The following is a 13,735-nucleotide window of genomic DNA, read 5'->3' as shown; positions in this document are numbered from 1 at the left end:
CATTTTCTGTTATTTACTTTCCTGCCATTTAATTTTTCTGTAATTCTCAACTACATCCTGCTTATAACTAGCATAATCTTCCAATTAAAATTGCTTGACCAATCAATCCTTGTGGGATTCGACCTCGCTCTATTGTGAGTTTTTACTTGACGACAATTTGGTATACTTGCCGAAGGGAAATTTGTTGAGAGACAAGTTTTCATGCATCAAGTTTATGGCGCCGTTACCGGGGATTGATTTTGAATCAACAATGATTAAGTTGGAAGATCACTAGATTGAGCATTTTTCTTTTTTTATTTGTTATTTGATTTGGTCGATTACCTTCAGTTTGTTTAGTTTCTTCCTCATCCCCTTCACCCTATTTGTTTTTCTTTCTTTTTCTTTGTTAATTACAATTCTGCTCACTAACCCACTAACTGTCTGATAATTTGCATCACTCACACTAACAATTACTCTAACAAGAATAATCTCTTCATTTTATCTCTTGCTGTGAGTTTTTTTAGTTGTCTGACAGGGAAAAGAGAGGGAGCTTCAACTTCCTTCGATTCAAAACCTGAAAGGACCCTTTGGAGACTAAGGAGGGAAGCAAGAGGGAAAGGAATTGTTGGTGCTGAGGAAGAGGAAGAGTACTTTGAACCCAACATGAAAGAGAATTTGGAAAACAATCATGAAGAAGAAGCTCACAACCATGCTAGAAAAGGCCCTGCAAACCGTGCTGGGCAAGAAAGGAGAGTTCTAGGCTCCTACATTAATCCTAATCTAGGAAATTGTGGAAGTAGCATCCAGAAGTCCACCATACATGCCAATAACTTTGAACTAAAACCCCAGCTCATCACCCTTGTTCAGAACAATTGTTCATTTGGAGGAAGTGCTCAAGAAGACCCCAATTAATACCTAACCACCTTCCTGAGAATTTGTGACACTGTGAAGTCTAATGGAGTCCACTCGAATGTCTATAGGCTGCTCTTGTTCCCTTTTTCACTCAGGGACAAGGCATCCAAATGGCTTGAATCCTTCCCAAAGGAGAGCTTAACAAATTGGGAAGATCTAGTGAACAAATTTTTGGCAAGATTCTACCCTCCTCAAAGAATTAACAGGCTGAGAGCTGAGGTGCAGACTTTCAGGCAGCAAGATGGTGAGACTCTCTATGAAGCATGGGAGAGATTCAAGGACTTAACAAGAACATGCCCACCAGATATGTTCAATGAATGGGTTCAACTTCACATTTTCTATGAAGGGCTATCCTATGAGTCAAAGAAGGCTGTAGATCATTCATCAGGAGGCTCTCTAAACAAGAAGAAAACCATTGAAGAAGCCATAGATGTCATTGAAACAGTTGCTGAGAACGACTACTTCTATGCCTCCGAAAGAAGTAACACTAGAATAGTAATGGAGCTGAACCACATGGATGCATTGCTAGATCAAAATAAGATGATCACCAAGCAGCTAGCAGATCTTACTAAGAAGGTGGAGGAAAACCAAGTTACAGCAGCCATCACTTCATCACCAGCTCAAGAAGGAGTGAATATAGGAGAAGAAGGTGACTGGGAGCAAGCCAACTATGTTGGAAACTCACCTAGACAAATCCATGATCCATACTCCAAAACTTACAACTCTGGATGTTGAAATCACCCCAACTTTAGGTGGGGAAATCAACAAGACCAAGGTCAAGATCAGAGACACTACAACCTCAATTCCAACAACAATGCAACTCACCAATACACCTCACAAAGATCCTATCAACACCCACCTAACCAACCTTCTCAACCACCTAATCTCAACCCACTATCTCTAACAGATGATAGACTTTCAAAGATCGAGGCTCTACTTGAAGATCTATGCAAGGAAATTCAAGATAGTAAAGCTTTCCCTGAAGAAGTGCAATCCAACATGCAGAATCAAGATGCTGCCATCGAGAAACTGGAAACACAGATTGAATTCTTATTCAAGCAAGCCCCTGGACACAACAATTGCAGCAATATTAACTCAGTGCCAAGGGAGGAATGTCAAGCCATCACCCTCAGAAGTGGGAAGGAATTGAAGGAGACCCACAAGAAACCACTAGAGAAGGAATTGGATGAAGAAAACAAGGGACATGAGGAAGCTCGAACCTCCACCCCTAAGTCACATCAAGAAGGAGAAGCACTCAAACCATGCATCTCAAAAGCTCCATACCCCCAGCAGCTACAATTAAAGAAGAGGGGAGAGGATAACCAATTCTCAAAATTCTTGGAAATCTTTAAGAAACTACAAATAAACATACCCTTTGCTGAAGCTATAGAGCAAATGCCACTCTACGCCAAGTTCTTGAAGGAATTGATGACCAAGAAGAGAAGCTAAAAGAACAATGAGACCGTGGTACTCACCAAAGAATGTAGTGCCATCATCCAACACAAATTGCCCCAGAAATTGAAGGATCCTGGGAGTTTCCAAATCCCTTGTATCATCGGGGAAATCACAGTAGAAAAGGCTCTATATGACCTAGGAGCCAGCATAAATCTAATGTCTTTAGCAATGATGAAAAAAATGAAGATTGAGGAGGCCAACCAACAAGAATGGCCCTGCAACTAGCAGATAGATCATTCAAGTTTCCCCATGGGATAGTAGAAGACTTGTTGGTGAAGGTGGGAGACTTCATCTTTCCAGTAGATTTCATAGTATTAGACATGAAGGAAGGAGCTAAGACTTCCATCATTCTGGAAAGGCCATTCTTGGCCACTGCCAGAGCCATTATTGATGTCCAAAAGGGTGAACTTGTCCTTAGATTACACGAGGAGAAAATGACATTCAATGTATTTAAGGCCATGAGTTACCCACACAACTCATTGGGAGAATGCATGAGGTTGGACTCAGTGGAGGCTTTGGTGCAAGAAACTCTTGAAGAAGAACTTGAGACATCAACAGAAGAAGAATTAGCAGCAACGAAGAGGTTGCAACCGCTGAAATGCATGTTCAAGGCAGGCTAGAAGAAAAAGAGGAAAGACAAGAAGTGCCCAAACTTGAGCTTAAAGAACTGCCACCCACTCTCAAGTATGCATACTTGGGAGAAAATAAAAGTTATCCAGTGATCATAAATTCAGCCCTCAGCCAAGAACAAGAGGAAAAGTTGCTTTAAGTCTTGCAAAAACACAAGGATGCCATTGGATGGACACTTACTAACTTGAAAGGAATCAGTTCAGCAATATGCATGCATAAGATACTCTTGGAAGAGGGTGCCAAACCTTCCATTCAGCCCCAAAGAAGGTTAAATCCAGCAATGAAGGAAGTAGTGCAGAAAGAGGTTATGAAGTTGTGGCAGGGAGGAGTAATCTATCCAATTTCAGATAGCCCATGGGTCAGTCCAGTTCAAGTGGTTCCCAAGAAAGGAGGAATCACTGTGGTGCCCAACGAAAGGAATGAGCTAATTCCTACAAGAACCATCACAGGTTGGAGAATGTGTATTGACTACAGGAAGCTCAATGAAGCCACAAGAAAAGATCATTTCCCACTTCCTTTCATGGATCAGATGCTGGAAAGGCTTGTAGGACATGCATATTATTGTTTTCTATATGGTTATTCAAGATATAACCAAATTGTGGTTGATCCAAGAGACCAAGAGAAAACATCATTCACCTGCCCATATGGAGTGTTTGCCTACAAGCGCATGCCATTTGGGCTATGTAATGCACCCGCAACTTTTCAACGCTGCATGATTTCCATCTTTTCAGATATGATAGAGAAGTTCATTGAAGTTTTCATGGATGACTTCTCAGTATTCGGAGACTCCTTCCCTAATTGCCTAAACCATCTGGACTTGGTATTGAAAAGATGTCAAGAAACCAATTTAGTATTGAATTGGGAAAAATGTCACTTCATGGTGACAGATGGAATAGTTCTTGGCCATAAAGTTTCTAAGCAAGGCATTGAGGTAGACAGAGCTAAGGTGGAGCTAATTGAAAAGTTACCTCCACCAAGTGATGTCAAGGCAATTAGGAGCTTTTTGGGACATGCTGGCTTCTACAGAAGGTTTATTAAAGATTTTTCAAAGATAGCCAAGCCCTTAAGCAATCTCCTAATGTCTGATACACCATTTATTTTTAATGAGAAATGCATGCTAGCATTTGAAAACTTGAAAAAGAGGCTATCCTCAGCTCCTATCATCACCCCACATGATTGGAATTTACCATTCGAACTGATGTGTGATGCATCTGATTTCGTAGTTGGGGCAGTGTTAGGATAGAGAAAGAAAATTTGGTGCATGTCATATATTATGCCAGCAAGATCCTTAATGATGCTCAACGGAATTATACCACTACCGAAAAGGAGTTGCTGGCAATAGTTTTTGCATTTGACAAATTTAGATCATATCTTATTGGCTCTAAAGTTATTATTTTCACTGATCACACAGCACTCAAATATCTATTTGCCAAACAGGAGTCAAAACCAAGACTAATCAGATGGATCTTATTATTGCAAGAATTCAACATTGAGATTAGAGACAAAAAGGGTGTGGAGAACAAAGTGGCAGACCATCTATCCAAAATCCCTTGTGAGAAGGATGATACCCATGGTACAAGTGTAAATGAATTCTTCCCAGATGAACAGCTAATGATGATTCACAAAGCACCCTGGTTTGTGGATATTGCCAATTTTAAAGCAGTCGGTGACTTACCCCTTGGAATCAACAAATATCAAAGAAGAAAACTTATCAATGATGCCAAGTATTTCATTTGGGATGAACCCTACCTCTTTAAGAAATGCTCAGATGGAATTCTTAGGATGTGCATCTCAGAAGAAGAAGGACGAGAAGTCCTGTGGAGTTGCCATAGTGCTAGTTATGGAGGTCACTTTGGAGGAGAAAGAACTGCCGCAAAGGTGCTGGAATGTGGGTTCTTCTGGCCCACTATCTTCAAAGATGCTAAGGAATTGGTGAGAAGCTGCAACGAATGCCAAAGGGCTAGCAACCTGCCCAAGAGAAATGAGATGCCACAGCAATACATTCTAGAGCTTGAACTGTTTGATGTATGGGGAATCGATTTCATGGGACCATTCCCACCCTCATATTCAAACAAGTTTATCTTGGTTGCAGTAGACTATGTATCTAAGTGGGTGGAGGTAGTGGCGACCCCAACCAATGACAACAAGGTAGTCATAAACTTTCTTCGAAGGAATATCTTCACCAGGGTTGGAGTCCCACGAACCCTCATCAGTGACGGAGGGAGCCATTTCTGCAATAGACCATTGGAAGCCTTACTCCTACGATATGGGGTGAAGCAAAAGGTTGCTACACCTTATCATCCCCAAACAAGTGGACAAACAGAGATATCTAACCGAGAGTTGAAAAGGATTCTGGAAAAGACTATGGGGATATCAAGAAAGGAGTGGGCGAAGAAGCTAGATGATGCTCTTTGGGCATACAGGACAGCCGTCAAAACACCAATTGGGATGTCCCCATATCAACTGGTGTATGGTAAGGCTTGTCACTTGCCATTAGAGCTGAAGCACAAGGCCTCCTGGGCCCTTAAAATATTGAACCTAAACAGCACTGCTGCTGGTGAAAAAAAGGTCCTACAGCTTCAAGAATTGGAAGAGTTTAGATCTCAAGCCTATGAAAATACCAAGATCTACAAGGAAAAAGCAAAAAAGAGACATGATCTCAACTTGGTACCAAGAAGTTTCGAAGAAGGGCAACATGTGCTTCTCTACAACTCTAGACTGAAACTCTTTCCTGGAAAACTCAAATCAAGATGGTCGGGACCCTTTCTAGTCACAAAAGTCTCACCTTATGGACACATAGAAATAATGGAAGAGGACTCAAAGAGAAGATTCACTATGAATGGACAAAGACTCAAACACTACTTGGGCAGCATGGGGGAAACCCCCAAACAGAAGTATAACCTCAACTAAGGAAAGAATCGTCGAGCTAGCGACACTAAAAAAGCGCTTTGTTGGGAGGCAACCCAACATGAGGTAACTCTCTTTTCATAAGACTTTCAATAAAAATTTCAAGTTGGATTCTCTGTAGTGTGAGGAGCTAAGTTTGGTGTTACACACCAAAAACAATTCAAAGATGAATATAGGGCTATAAGTTTGGTGTTCCACCAAAAACTCCAGCTGAAGAATGCATTGAAACCCTTAGTAATGAAGCATTGCTCTAGCAATCAGAGAACTCACTTGACAGAGGCTTAACCTCTAATACATAAATTGTCTTTTTAGCTCATAGTTGTTTCTTAATAAAAAGCACACAAAGTTCTTACATGCATTCAATTTGTCAAAGTAAGCAAAGAACTAAGTTTGGTGTTCACACACCAACTTAAGTTCAGAAGCTCACAAGCACACATGCATGCTGACCCTTTTCCAAGTGCTTGGAGAACAAGCAACTTTCAATAGTGTTACAGGAATTCAATCAATCTCAGGGAATGAGCATACCACATCATCCAAGGAAACAGACAAGGATGCAAACTCTAGGATGAGAATACCAAGGAAGATATCATGAGGTTGTATCAAACCATCTAAAAATGCAGAACTCTAAGTAAAAAAATGATTGAATAGAACCTGCATATTTTACTTGTTCCTCTTTATTCACATCCAAGTGTGCTAACTTAGTGTCCCTGGTTTTCACTTTCACCTTCTTACTTGTATGCTTGTCCTTTAAGTTAATCAAAAAGAAAATGTTATGAAAAGAACAAGAGTGAAGTTATTTTGAGAAGTAGGTTCTGAATGTTTGTGGTAGGATGATTAGTAAGCTATGTTGGTTCACCAAACAAGGAAAGAAAGCAACTATCTATCCTAAGTCCTATGTTTGAAACACATCCTTTGAGACTAACTAAACAATAAGATCCCAATAAGAAAAGAGAAAGAGCAATAAAAGTGAAAAAGAAAGAAACACAATAAGAAACAACGCTAGGCACCAAGGGTTTCAAAATTGAGGCATGTGTCTGTGGTGTTTATGTGCAAGGGATATACTTGGATGAATAAGCTCTTAGGGGTGCCTTATCACTTGGTAACTTGGATTAACTAATCCGAGATTATCAGCTGAAAGTCCACTATCAAGAGTAACCTTTGCTACAGAGCACTTAGTAACCCAAAGAGGTGCTAGACACCAAGGTCTCAAGAAAGAAAAATAACAAACCATGTGCATGTGCATAAAGAGTCGCCCTCTTACAGAGCACTTAGCCAAAAGAAGAAGGTAATAACATTGAAAAAGAAGGAAGGATCAACAAAAAAAAAGGGAGTCTCAAAGGATGCAATCATGAAAGTGACCAAGGAACTGATAAAGGCTTGAAACCTAAAGGGAAATAACCTAAGTTGCTATGCATGAAACCCCATAAACCAGGAATTCTACTTCTATTTTATCTTCTTGTTCTTTCATTTCATTCTTCCTATGTTTCAGTACTTGCTTAGGGACAAGCAAGCTTTAAGTTTGGTGTTGTGATGCCAGGGCATCAAGGCCAGTTTCACTGACCTTTTCTTTACTGTTTTAGGGTAGTTTCATGCATTTTTTTAGTGAATAAGGCAAGTTTTGGATGAAAATACACTTACACCTTGATTCAAGCAACTATTGTGAATTTCATATGATTTCATGAGGATTTTGCTAGAATTTCATGATAAATTGATGATGCATAATCTCATGACTTTGGCTAGAGCTTTGATGTACTTTATTTGCTTGATTTCAGGGCAAAGAAAGCAAGGAAGAACCACGTTAGTTCTCACGGTAATCTAGTTAACATGAACACTAACGTGGAATGGCAAATAGCTTGCAACGTTAATGAGAAAAGTGATCACCAATAACGCCTGCGAAGCCATCAATAGCTCACGTTACTTGCCACGTTAACTAAGTTAACGTGGTAGTTAACGTGGAGACAAAAGAGAACTCCAACGTTAGTGGGAAACGTGAACACCACTAACGTTCTACTCCAACGTTAGTGGTAACCGTGAACATCACTAACGTTCCAAGACTTGGCAATGAGCTATGTTAAGAGTCACGTTAACTAAGTTAACGTGAACTCTAACGTAGAAGAGAAGAACAACGCCAACGTTAGTGACACTCACCTTTGTCACTAACGTTGGATCAACTAGCATTGCCTACATTAGTGGTCACGTTAAGACCATGATAAACCCATATTTCATGGTTTATCTTGTGCTCAATTGAGTGGTTTTTATCTACTCTTTACCCACTTATTCATACTATTTGCATGTTTTACATTTTCCTTCCTAATTATGTGCTTTGATTGAAAACATTCTTCTTTGACCTTAATTTTATTAATATTAATTCTCCTTTTATACCATTAAATGCCTTGATATGTGTGTTAAGTGTTTTCAAAGATTACAAGGCAGGAATGGCTCAGAGGATGGAAAGGAAGCATGCAAAAGTGGAAGGAATACAAGAAGTTGGAGAAACTGCGAAGCTGTCCAACCTGACCTCTTCACACTCAAACGGCTACAACTTTAGCTATAGGGGTCCAAACGATGCGGTTCCAGTTGCGTTGGAAAGCTAACGTCCGGGGCTTCGATTTGATATATAATTTTCCATAGCTACCCCGACGCCAGGCAATGCAAACGCGTGGGTCACGTGGACGCGTGACCTGGCAGGAACGCAACCCGCGCGGCCGCGTGAGCCATGCGGCCGCGTCACTTTTCCGCGACCTGTACGGACCAGAAAATGCTGGAAGTGATTTCTGGGCTGTTTCTGACCCAGTTTTCGGCCCAGAGAACACAGATTAGAAGCTATAAAGTGGGGGAATGCATCCATTCATAATCATGCTCTCATAATTTACTTTTCCATGTTTTAGATGTAGTTTTGGAGAGAGAGGTTCTCGCCTCTCTCTCTCTCTTAGGATTTAGGTAGTGTTTTTAGAAATTAGGATTTAGGACTTCTCTTAGCTTTCTAGAGTGACTCTCAATCCCAGGTTTAATATTCCTTTTTACTATTTAATTTCTCTTTTATATTTTGATTACTCTGAAGCCTTTATTATGTTTGATTGATGTTGCCCAATTGGCTGTTGATGACATTTTTATTTAATGATAATTGAGGTATTTTCAGTTTATAATTATTCTCTTTGAATTAAATTGCAATTACTTCTCATCTAAGGATATTTTTATTATTCCAGCAATTTTATTTTTTTTCCTTTTGGTTCTGATTAAGAATTTAGTAACTCAACAATTATCAGTAACTCAACAGTTATTAAACTCAACGTAATTAATAATCGTTATCTTGCTAATTGAACTGAACCTAAATAATCCCAACCTTTTCTTAGGAAATAATTAGGATTCAAAGGTCAGTTTAATTAGTCCCTTGACTTTTCTTTGCCCTGGCAAAGGTTGACCAAGTAGAGTTTAGATTCAACTTTTATTATAGTTGAGAGAGATAACTAAGTTAGACCTCTAAATTCCCTTATCTTGCCAAAAGTTGTTTTACAATTATTATTTATTTTTAATTGCCATTTAATTTAAAATGGCGCCATTGTCGGAGAATTGCAAACGTGTGCCTTATTATTGGTTATTGTAAATAATAAAAAAAATTATTTTGCTGGTTTATTTATTTTTGTTTTTAATTTTTATTAATTACTATGATTTCTCACCCCTCTCGCTTTGAGTTTGGTTCTAATTTTGTTGAAGGAGATAGAAACCATAGCAGGAATATGCATCAAGGTCAGACCAATCAAGGATAGATAGAGCCAAAAGGATCTAATCAACCCTTTAGGCAACAACACCATCCTAGATATCATGGACAAAGACCAGGCTACAATGCATCCCAAGCTGATAGATATGGTGGACCACCTTGTAGCTACCAACAAGCCCCACCCTATGCTCAGAGATCATCCTTTCAACACAACCCCAACCCACCACACTCACAAGCCCCTTTCCGCCATTCACCTCCATATAACCCTAACCCTCAACCACCATACCAACCACCTTATGAGCCATATGAACCATATATAAAACCACCCCAATTCCAACCCAATTACTCCCAAGAACCACCACCTCAATATTTGCCATCTCCACATCCATCAATTCAAGAGCACTATGATCCTACTTATGATAGCCGAGCGCGACAAGAATCAACGGATAGTCTCACGAAAACATGTGCAAAACTTCAAGCAACCATTTGCCAACTGGGTCAAGCGATAAATCAATTAGCTTCCCGACGTTCGGACACTCAAGGAACCCCCATGGCTTCATGTGGACAATCTAATGAAGAACGTAGCATGAAGGAGACATTAGAAACTCCGGAGGACAATGAGGAACATGGCTTTGTATTGGAACAAGTGGAGAAAACTATAATAGTTGCAGAGGAAGAAATGATTGAAGATTTAGGAGATGCAGAACCTCCATGAGAAAGTCCAGTCATAGAACCCCTTTCCAAGACGTTTGAAATTGATGCTGAGGAGGGTGTACAACCTCCAAGGCATATCACAGTTGAAGATTTGGAAGAGGTTGATCAAGAGATGGAGATTCAAGAAGAAGAAGCACAACCTCCCATGCCCTTGGAAAGCAATGAAGGGAAGATTAAATTGGAAGAGAGCTACCAAGAGGAAGATGTTGAAATTGAAGAAGCTTGCAAAGAGGTGGTAGTTATCCGAAAAGAGCACAAGGGAGTGGAGTTTTCAATTTCATTAAAAATACCTCCCCCTAAGTTGCCATCATCCTTCACAACTTTCAAGTGGGTAAAATTCATATCCCTTAGTTTTCGAATTCCACTTGAATACGGGCTACTGGAGACGGATGGTCAACTTAGAGCTCTGTGTGACATTAAGAGTAAGCGGAAGATGGCCAGTGGTAAGAATTGTCCTGCAAGGTTCATCATGGCTGGAAGCTTTAAGTTTAAACGCAAAGGTTGGTATAAAGCTCAACTGAATGGGTCTAGGAAGCTGTTTGGCAGCTCTAGTGAGAATTCAGATTGCTTGCTACCCGGATGGAATCATGTTGATCTACACAAAGACGGGTGCAAAGGCAAGGTCTGGGACCCCGAAATCCATTCTATCAATCACCACTCTTGGGGCCTTGTCACTTGCTTTAACTTACTTGAAGGCTTTCTGTGCCTAGTTTGGGACCCCGGAGGCTACTGGAAGTACAAACATTGATGGGGATTCCTAGATCAGTACAAGCATAAACCACCATAACAGGAAGCTCATCAAATGTCCAACTTAAGGACTATAACTAAAAAAGTGCTAGGTGGGAGACAACCCACCATGGTATGATCGTCCTTTTTCATTTTTATTTAGTTTTATTTTTTTTGAATTTTATTTTATTTTGTTATATTGAACCTGGAATTTTGCATCTCATTCACATTAAGCATTGCATTCTGCATTATGCATAGCATTCACATTAAGCATCGCATTCTGCATTTTTCAGATTAAAAAAAAAGCGAGCACGCGACGCGACCGCATCAGCGACGCGTCCGCGTCGCAAGGAGATGAGAGAATAATAAATTGAACAGAGTTACGCAGGAGCAGGGCTGGAGGCGCGCTATTAGCACAAATTGACTCCACGCGAACGCGTCGATGACGTGTCCGCGTCATTTGGAAAAATAGCCTCCCACACGACCGCGTCACCCACGCGGCCGCGTGACCTGAAATCGGCGTAAAAAGGGTGTATGGCCGAAAGTTGTGCTGGAATTGGACTGGACTCGTGCTAGAAGCCCAAGCCCTCCCATGCGACCGCGTGCCCCACGCGGCCGCGTCGTTTTCCAAAAATGGCCATCCACGCAATCGCGTCACCCACACGATCGCGTCACCCCAATTTTGGCAAATAAATTAATTTGAACAGAGAGTTGTGCAGGCGCGAGGCTGCACTCGCGCCAGAAGCATCACATGGGTCACGCGACCGCGTGACTGACGCAACCGCGTCCCCTTACTTAAAACGCAATCACGCGAACGCGTGCTCCACGCATCCGCGTCGCCTGTGCCGCACAACATATCCCAATTTGCCAAATATCTTATCTCTTCTTCCCCAATCCTAATTTTTCCCTCCCTCCTTTCTTCCTTACTTCTTCTTCCCTTCTTTCCCTTCTAATTCTTCTTATTTTTCTTTTTATTTTATTTTAATTCATTTGCATACTTTCATTCATTGCATTATTTTCATTGGTGTTAGAAATTTATTTGGGTAATTATTTACCATATTTTGCTTGTGGATTATTAAGGGAATTGTTTGACAATTATATTAATTTTTAAAGGGTTGCTTGCATGTTCAATTTAATACTTTCAAATAGATTATTTCCCGTGCATGCTATGTGTTTGTGAAAACGCCCGTATGGCATTGTGCACTATTTTTAAGATTTCTTTTAATCTACTACTATAAATGCCTGCTTTTCACAAATTCCCTTTACTATTTTATTAATTAAATATAATTGTTAATACAAACGTTATTGTTAGTTTCTCACGACTAACAATACATTAAAAGCTTTTGATGCTTGATCTATGCTACTCATGCCCTTGCGTACCGCCCTCCTCTTTGCTCTACCCCTTTGACTTCATGTGCCTTTCTCTTCTCTCTTTTTCAGGCTGGCCACCAAAACGGGTAAAGAGAAAGCCTCTACAAGAGAGCACCAGCTGAGGAACCACAACACCCGCCACCTGTACTTCTCAGCATGCACCGAGGACGGTGCAATCTTTAAGTGTGGGGAGGTCAATACCGATCTCCACGGGTTAGTTAGTGCCTTCTCAACACCAATGTGGGATTTTCTTTGTTAGTTCATTATTGCATTTGCATGTTTGATTGCATGTTTGTTTGATTTTGTGCATATTCTACCACTGCTTGGTTGAAATGATGAATTCTACTTCAAGAAAATTTTTAGAGCATTTCACTAATTTGAATTAAAACTTTTGTTAAACTTGTTTGAAGAAATTTTATTTTGGAACATGGTTTAGAGCTCGAACACACAAAACCAGTGAGATTTTGATCCTATTTGATTGGTTATATTTTATCAACCAATATTTTATTTTTGGTCTGTGTTATTCTCTCTAAAATTGCAATCCTTGTCTTGCTTGATTCTATATTTCTATTGTTTAATGTATGCATACACTTATATGATTGAGGCCTTGTTTCACTGAGCTTACATACCCATATGGCCTTAACCTTTTCATTATCTATTGTAAACCAATTTTGAGCCTATTTTACCGCTTTTGTTCTTTATTTTAGCACATCATTAACTCTAAGCGAAAAACAATAATGTCCTTAATTTGAATCCTTAGTTAGCTTAGACTAGTGACAATGCTTATGAATTAAGTGTGGGGAAGAGTGGGTTTGGAAACATCTGGTTTGAGAATTGAGTATGTTAGAATTTTCTGAAAATATAAAAGAAATGTTTAGGACATGTTCGTGCATTCAATAAATTAATCATATGCATTGAGAAAAACAAAAGAATATATATATATATATATATATATATATAAAAGAGCAAAATAAGTGAAAGGGGACAAAATGCCCCAAAGTAAGTGAAAGCGGCAATGCATATGTACTGTACTTAAAATTAGAATGCATGAATATGTGGAAAACATGGTTAATGGATGGCTAGATGTTGTATTATGATTACATAGATTGTTTAAGTTAGGTGGGAAAGTTTCAGTTAATTAAGGATTCAAATTTTAGTCCACTTAGCCAAATACAATCCTACCTTGACCCTAACCCCATTACAACCCTTAAAAGACCTCTTGATTTGTGTATTGGTGCATTAAATTTTTGTTGATTGTTAGATGAAGAGCAAGCTATAGAAAGCAAGATTAGTAGAGAATTGAGAGAATTGACCCTAGACACT

The 13,735-nt window shown here is 39.7% G+C and overlaps 1 non-coding gene and 1 pseudogene across 1 annotated transcript; one reads left to right on the top strand and one right to left on the bottom strand.

Moving 5' to 3' along the window:
• LOC107490300 (uncharacterized) overlaps nucleotides 1-6,137 on the top strand; it is a 140,260-nt pseudogene extending 134,123 nt beyond the window's left edge.
• LOC127742590 (small nucleolar RNA R71) lies at nucleotides 1,096-1,202 on the bottom strand. Its single transcript, XR_008003932.1, has one exon. It is a non-coding gene; the product is annotated as a small nucleolar RNA R71 (small nucleolar RNA).
• Nucleotides 6,138-13,735: the final 7,598 nt, after the last annotated feature.

The sequence above is a fragment of the Arachis duranensis genome, chromosome 1 (genome assembly GCF_000817695.3).
Source record: "Arachis duranensis cultivar V14167 chromosome 1, aradu.V14167.gnm2.J7QH, whole genome shotgun sequence".
NCBI classification, from domain to species: Eukaryota; Viridiplantae; Streptophyta; class Magnoliopsida; order Fabales; family Fabaceae; genus Arachis; species Arachis duranensis.
Note: the sequence above shows the minus strand (reverse complement) of the source record. Positions and strands in the feature narration are given on the sequence as shown.